The 7,309-nt window shown below is 38.0% G+C and overlaps 1 non-coding gene across 1 annotated transcript; it reads right to left on the reverse strand.

Annotated features, from left to right (window-relative positions):
* Positions 1-4,521: 4,521 nt before the first annotated feature.
* Positions 4,522-4,632, reverse strand: LOC137730370 (small nucleolar RNA R71). Its single transcript, XR_011068131.1, has one exon. It is a non-coding gene; the product is annotated as a small nucleolar RNA R71 (small nucleolar RNA).
* Between the last annotated feature and the right edge of the window lie 2,677 nt (positions 4,633-7,309).

Genomic DNA, 7,309 nt, shown 5'->3' on the forward strand with positions numbered 1-7,309 from the left:
TACAAAAATAAAACAAATACGAATGATTAAGACTTAACAAAATAGGGGGGGGGGGAATTGTGGTTGGACGATATTAAATTAAAAAGACAGAATATAATTAAAGGCAAAATGTAAATATGAATGTGATAAAAATATGGATGATGGAATAGCCAAGGGGTTATTCTCCACACATGTTACACTTGCAAAACAAAATTGATTCTCAGTTGGTCTTTCGATAAGTTGTGAAACTCAATGCTCCAAGTTAATTAGATCCGCTTAGATTAACTTTCAGATTTCCCTAAATTCATTGGATTGAATGGAATACGCATTACAACCAAAGTCCCTAACTATGGAATACGCATGATAGAGACATTCAACAAAGATCATTAAGTTCAACGGAAATCATAAACATCGACGAGGCATTCGTTACTATGGAATACGCATGAAACTTATGCCAAGAATTCGTTTAACGCGATTGTTTATAAGCAACCTCCACTACTTGTGAATATAAGTTCATAGCGATTAGGTGAAATTCACTTATATTCTAGCGTCATATTTATGCATGAAAATTAAGCTTGCAATCTCAATGAACATACATAAATAAGTTATCAATCAAACAGTTAAACGAATTGAATCCACAACTTATGAAATTCCAACCAAACGTAATCAATTCAAATTGCAAATATAAACATAGTTTCGAATCACCCCCTAGCTAAAGGGGGTTTAGTTCCTCATAACTTTGAAATCAAAGAAACACCTAAACATTCCAACAACTCAAACGTGAATTGTATGAACGTTTAGGCACTCTTTTCTTCCCTTCTCATACGTACAAAACAAAGAGAATTAAATTTAAACTTTGAAATCAAAGAAACACCTAAACATTCCAACAACTCAAACTTGAATTGTATGAACGTTTAAGCACTCTTTTCTTCCTCGTTGTTGTAGCACAAGGTCTAAGGTGAGCTTAAGGGCTTTAGGTGTATGTGGAATGGAGTAGGGAGTGGTTGGAGATGGAAGAATGAAGAGAAAATATGCAGAAAATGAAGAGACTCACGGCTAGGGAGAAGATGGAAGTGTTTGTAACTGAAAATGTGTATGGAAGAGTAAGTGAATTTTGAGGAGTGTTGGATGCTTATTTATAGGTGAAATGGGGGAACAAAAGAGGGAATATTGCAGCTAGGAGGGGATGAATGATTATGGGTGCATGTGTTTGGAATAATGAAGGGGGAATGTATGTAATAAAACAACTAGGAAAAGTTATGGAAAGCTGGAAATGGGAGTGGGAACTCACGGCAAAGTGTTTTGGGGATGGTTCTTTGTGGTTGTGATGCATGTGATTGCATGTGTTGATTGCTAAGGTGTGTGATGATGAGTGTAAGTGGAATAAAGAATGAATGAAGGCATGTGAATTAGGTGGGAAAGAGGTGGAAATGGAATGTTATGCAATGATAATGTCTTGTAAAGATACTAATAAATAATGCATGTAGGTGATAGTCACATTTTGCATGCATGTATAGCTTTCTTATTTGGCGTTTTTGTATTGTTTTTGGATTAAACTAGTTGCATTTTACTTTGTTTGGTGTTAGTGTGCAGCCAAGTGTGTAATAAGATCAATTGGAAGGCAAATGAAGGAATGTGGTGAAATTCGGCCAAATTGAGTGATTCTAAATAAAACAAGCATTGAAGTCAGATTAGGTGGTTTCAACACCAAAACATGCATTCACATGCATGTTCAAACACTTTGCACATGTTTCTTGGATTAAATATCCACATACCTGCGGATTATGTCCATTCCTTGCATCCTTTATTCCAGAAATTCCATTTCATGCCATCATTTCAGAAATCCAACCCATTCCTTTGTCCATGCCATGTGTTCTTCCCATTTTCAGACTTGTATAAACATTTTCTGGTGCTCCAATTAACCTTTGCAGGTTCCACTCCCTTGTGGCAGACTTTACACATGGATTTTGATTAAACAAAACACATACTTGCATAATTGTCCAAGCCATGCGTCCACTACACTCAGAAACCCATCATTCCATCTGAATTATGCTCTGCCATCTGAGTAAACAAAGGCTAGATCCAATCTGAATGTTGGGGGATCACACACACCCTATTTGGCTCCATTTTCTGTCCATCATTCACTCTAATTCGTCCTCTCCATTGCATTGCATTCTACATTCTTTTCCTTTCACAGAAACTGCTCATTTTCTCTCCCTTTCCCATCCGCAAGGTTCCTTCTTCATTTTCAGTCCATTACACACTCTAAAACCCCCCTACTTCACCCCATTCTCTGTCCATTTCTGTCCTAAGGGCAGAAACCATCCAAACCAAACCAATCTACTTCATCCGCACCACATTTGGAGAAGCAACACCAAGGAACTCTTCAAGGACTTCAACATCAGTTTTGCTTCAAGGGTTCATTCTTATCAATTCTATGTTCATTCATGTTTTATACTTTTATGTCAAATCTTTTGTAAACATGAATTGTAACTAAGCTTCCTCTAGGGATTCGATGTAACCTTGCAAAGTTGCTATGTAATTAAGTTAGAATGCTCAGTTTGTCTACCTAGTTCTTGATTCATTCTCTGTTATAATTGTGAATTTGTGGGTTGATTTGTATGCTTGATCGCCATTTGAGTTAACCACAGGTTGTTTAGCCAAGAATAAAACATACATCATGTCTAATATTGGTGGATTTGTGAATGAATGAAGGGAAAGATTGGCAAACATCCTGCCAAGTGTTCCCTTTGGTTTAGTGAACGTTTCTTGTGCATTACATACTCTAGATTATGAACCAAAGTTGCACATCACAATTAGGTTCAAGATTATAGACATTTGATCAAATCCACACATCATATGGTTGATCATATCCAAGTGAAACAAACTCAAGAAATTTGTAGATGAATGAGTATAAACCAACTTAACAAACATGGATTTAATTGAGCAATGGTGAAATCGAATCCCTAGTTTCATTTCCATTGATACTATCTCATTATATTGGTTGTTGATTCATTGATTTGTGTTTACTTCATTCTCTTATGCTTTCAAGTTAAAACAACAAAATCTGCATAGTTTGATTAGTTTGATTCAAATCTGCCTATTTAGACTACTTTGATTCATTTCTTAGATTTCTTGCAAACAAGTAGTTACAAAGGTCCAATTAGTCCCTGTGGATTCGACACCCTTACTTATGCCATTATACTAAATATATTCTAGCATTAGGAAGGAAATATTACATCAACAAAAATGGCGCCGTTGCCGGGGACTGATTTCAGTCCCTTGTAATTGCTTGTTTGCTTGTTTGCTATTTTGATTAGTGTCAAGGTTCATAACTTGTCAAATTGATAATTGGAAGTTGATTTAAGTTGCATACATTTCATATATGGAAAAGAATACCTTAGCCATTCCATTATCCATTGGTTTACATCAACTTGCTTTGCAATCTGCTTTTGTTATAATCTGCCCATTTAATTGCATTTCGTCCAAATACAATTTCTCCCCATAGTTTGTTAAGTCTTAAGCTTAGAATCTGTCTTATCTTGTGTTTTGAAGTATTTTGAGTCAAGCTCAAACCTAATTTTCGTCCAAAATTGAGTTTAGTGTCAAAACTGCCCAGTTTGTGTTTTTAGGCAGTTTTGAGAGTTTTTAGCTTGTTTTGAGTCTTGTGAATCTGTTTTGAGTCCTTTGAGTTTTTGTTTTGTCCAAATTAGTTAGAAAGTGTTTTGATTTGTGTTTATAAGTGTTTTGATTCAAGTTTCCATCCAATTTCGTCCAAATTAGTGTAGGTGCTCAAAACTGCCCAGAAAGTGGTTTTTAGGCAATTTTGAGTCTTCTAGTTGCTGTTTTGGGTTTTAGGATTGTTTAAGTGTTCTAAGAGTTTAGTTCCACATCCCTTGAGTCTTTTCAAACGTTTTTAAGTTTATTTTTGTTCTTTTCATTGTGGTTTGCTTCTTGATTTTCATTCACACTTGTGTTACTTTGTTTCAGGTAGTATATGTCAAATAAACTTGTTGAGCTAGGCCAAAGGATTGAACGGTTGAAGGGCCACACTTTGGACAACTTTGTGCCATCAAGTTCATCCCTAATCTGTGAGGAAGAGGAAAGCACTTCACCTAGTTCAACAAGTAAAGGATCTGAGCAAGTTGATTGGGAAAGAGAGGAAGAGATGGCGGGCAACCTAGATGAGCTTCGAGCTTTGGAGGACTTTGCTCAACCAATCATACCAAATTCACCTTCATGCATCTTGCTGCCCACAGAAGCTAGAAACTATGATCTCAAATCTTCACATTTCCATATGTTTCCTTCATTTTATGGCTTACCTAATGAAGACCCTTTAGCTCATATTAAAGAGTTTTACAATGTTGTGAGTGGTTTACCTTTGCAGGGAGTAAGTGAAGCAAATTTGAGGATGAGAGTGTTTCCTTACACCTTGAAAGATAGGGCCAAGAGTTGGTTGATGACTCTAACACCAGGTTCCCTCACTACATGGGATGCCGTGGCTAAGAAGTTCTTGGAGAAGTTCTTTTCCACTCAAAAGACAGCCACATTAAGGGGACAAATCTTCAACTTCAAACAAGATGATGGTGAACCTTTCAATGAGTGTTGGGAGCGTTTTAAAGGCCTCTTGATACAATGTCCACACCATGGGTTACCTTTTCACTTACAAATGCAAATTTTTTATGATGGACTAACCCAAAATTGTCAATCAACTGTTGATAATGCAGCAGGTGGAGCATTGAAGAAAAAGAATGCTCAAGAGTCATATAACATTTATGAGATGTTGGGGTCTAATGCTCAACACAAAGATTTAAGGGGTAAGAAAGTTGGAGTCTATGAAACAAGTGCTAATCATGAGCTTTTGTTGCAGGTTGCTAACCTAGAAAGGAAGCTTGAATCCGTGCTCAACATGGTGCCAAAAGCAAATGAAGTGTGTGCCATTTGCAACATACCAAGCCATCCTACTCACCAATGTCCATCTAGGGAGGCTTATCCCGAGTATGTTCAAGAACAAGTGAACCTCATGAATTCTTACAACCAAAGGCCAAGGAATGATATGTATTCCAATACATATAACCCGAGTTGGAGAGATCATCCCAATTTTTCATGGAAGAACAACAATCCAATCCAAAATTTCCAACCAAAACCTGCCACTAGCCTTGAGGACACGGTTAAATTGTTAGCCCAAAACACTTTGCAATTCCAACATTCCACAAATAGCGCTCTCCAACAACATTCAGCAGCCCTAACCAAAATGGAGACACAATTGGGGCAGATTGCAGATGCCTTGAACCAAAGAGAGGTTGGGAAGTTTCCAAGCCAACCTGTGATACTCCAAAGGAACCAAGAGCAAGCCAAAGCAATCACTACACTTAGAAGTGGTAAGGTTATTGATAATAGAGTTGGCAATGAAGTTACTAATGAATATGATCATGTGAATGCAGGTGTCACTCAAGGAGACAATGAGAAATCAATTGAGGAACCAAGCCATGCCACTTCCTCCCTGGAAGCACCAAATCTTCACAAGGCCGAGAAACCATACACTCCACCAATACCATTCCCTGGAAGACTTGCCAAGAGCAAGCAGGATAAGTCATTCAAAGAAATTTTTGATATACTGAGCAAAGTGAATGTTAACTTACCTTTGCTTGATGTCATTAGGAACATGCCAGCATATGGGAAGTTCTTCAAGGAGTTAAACAGCTACAAAAGGAAGTATGGACCACATGAGAAGGTTGTGGTGTCTGAGAATGTGAGTGCAGTTTTGCAAAGAAAACTTCCACCAAAGCTCAAGGATCCAGGCAGTTTCTCTATCAACATCACCATAGGGGACAAGAAAGTAGAGAAGGCAATGCTTGATTTGGGTGCTAGCATCAACTTAATGCCTTATTCAGTGTACCTTCAACTAGGTTTGGGAGATTTGAAAGCCACCACCATTTCATTACAACTTGCAGACAGATCAGTGAAATATCCAAGAGGTATAGTAGAAGATATTCTAGTTCAAGTTGATAAACTAATCTTGCCTGCAGATTTTGTAGTGTTGGACATGGAAGAAGCTCCTATACATGATCGTGAGTTGCCAATATTGCTTGGGAGACCCTTCATGGCCACAGCCAAGACCATCATTGATGTGCAAAATGGACTCCTCACTATGACAGTGTTAGGAGAGACAGTTCAATTCAAAGTGTTTGAATCTCTTTCTCATCCTTCGTCATCTCTTGATTGTTATGCCATTGATGTGCTTGATTCACTTGTATTCTCTAAGTTCTTGCAGGCACAATCGAATGAACCCTTACAAACTGTTTTGAGTCAATCTCAAGATGAGTTTGATGAAGAAGATGCACTCATGGAAGAAGTAGCTGCCTTGGAAGCATTGGCATTGTATCCTTTGAATGTTTCACCTCGTTTTGAGCCTTTAGAATCATCAATATCACATCTAACTCCTTCCACTGTTAAGGCACCAAAACTTGAACTTAAGCCACTTCCACCACATCTAAAATATGCATATCTAGCTGAATTTGAAACTCTTCCAGTTATCATAGCTTCTGATCTCACCCCAATTGAAGAAGATAAACTAATTAGGGTGTTAAAAGAGTTCAAATCTGTTTTTGGTTGGTCTATTGCAGATATCAAGGGAATAAGCCCTACCATGTGCATGCATAGGATCCTTTTGGAGGAAGGAGCAAAAACAAGCCGTGAGCCACAAAGAAGGCTCAATCCACACATGAAGGAAGTTGTTAGGAATGAGGTGTTAAAATTGTTAGATGTGGGGATCATATATCCCATTTCTGATAGCAAATGGGTGAGTGCTATTCAGGTGGTGCCTAAGAAGGTGGGAATCACTGTGATGAGGAATGAAAACAATGAGCTTGTGACCACCAAGCCCACGGCCAGTTGGCGTGTTTGCACCGATTACAGGAAGTTGAATTCTAGCACTAGAAAAGATTACTTTCCTATGCCTTTCATAGATCAAATGCTTGAGAGATTGGCGGGTTACTCACACTATTGTTTTCTTGATGGTTACTCAGGTTACAATCAAATTGCAATCGCTCCGGAGGATCAAGAGAAAACAACCTTTACTTGCCCCTTTGGCACATTTGCATACAGGAGAATGCCTTTTGGACTTTGCAATGCTCCAGCAACATTCCAAAGATGTATGTTGGCCATCTTCTCTGACATGGTAGAAAGGTTCATTGAGGTATTTATGGATGACTTCTCAGTGTTTGGTTCCTCTTTTGATGAATGTCTTAACCATCTATCGTTAGTACTTCAAAGATGTCAGGAAACAAATTTGGTTCTCAATTGGGAAAAGTGCCAATTTATGGTGAAA

This window comes from Pyrus communis, chromosome 3 (assembly GCF_963583255.1).
Source record: "Pyrus communis chromosome 3, drPyrComm1.1, whole genome shotgun sequence".
NCBI lineage: Eukaryota > Viridiplantae > Streptophyta > Magnoliopsida > Rosales > Rosaceae > Pyrus > Pyrus communis.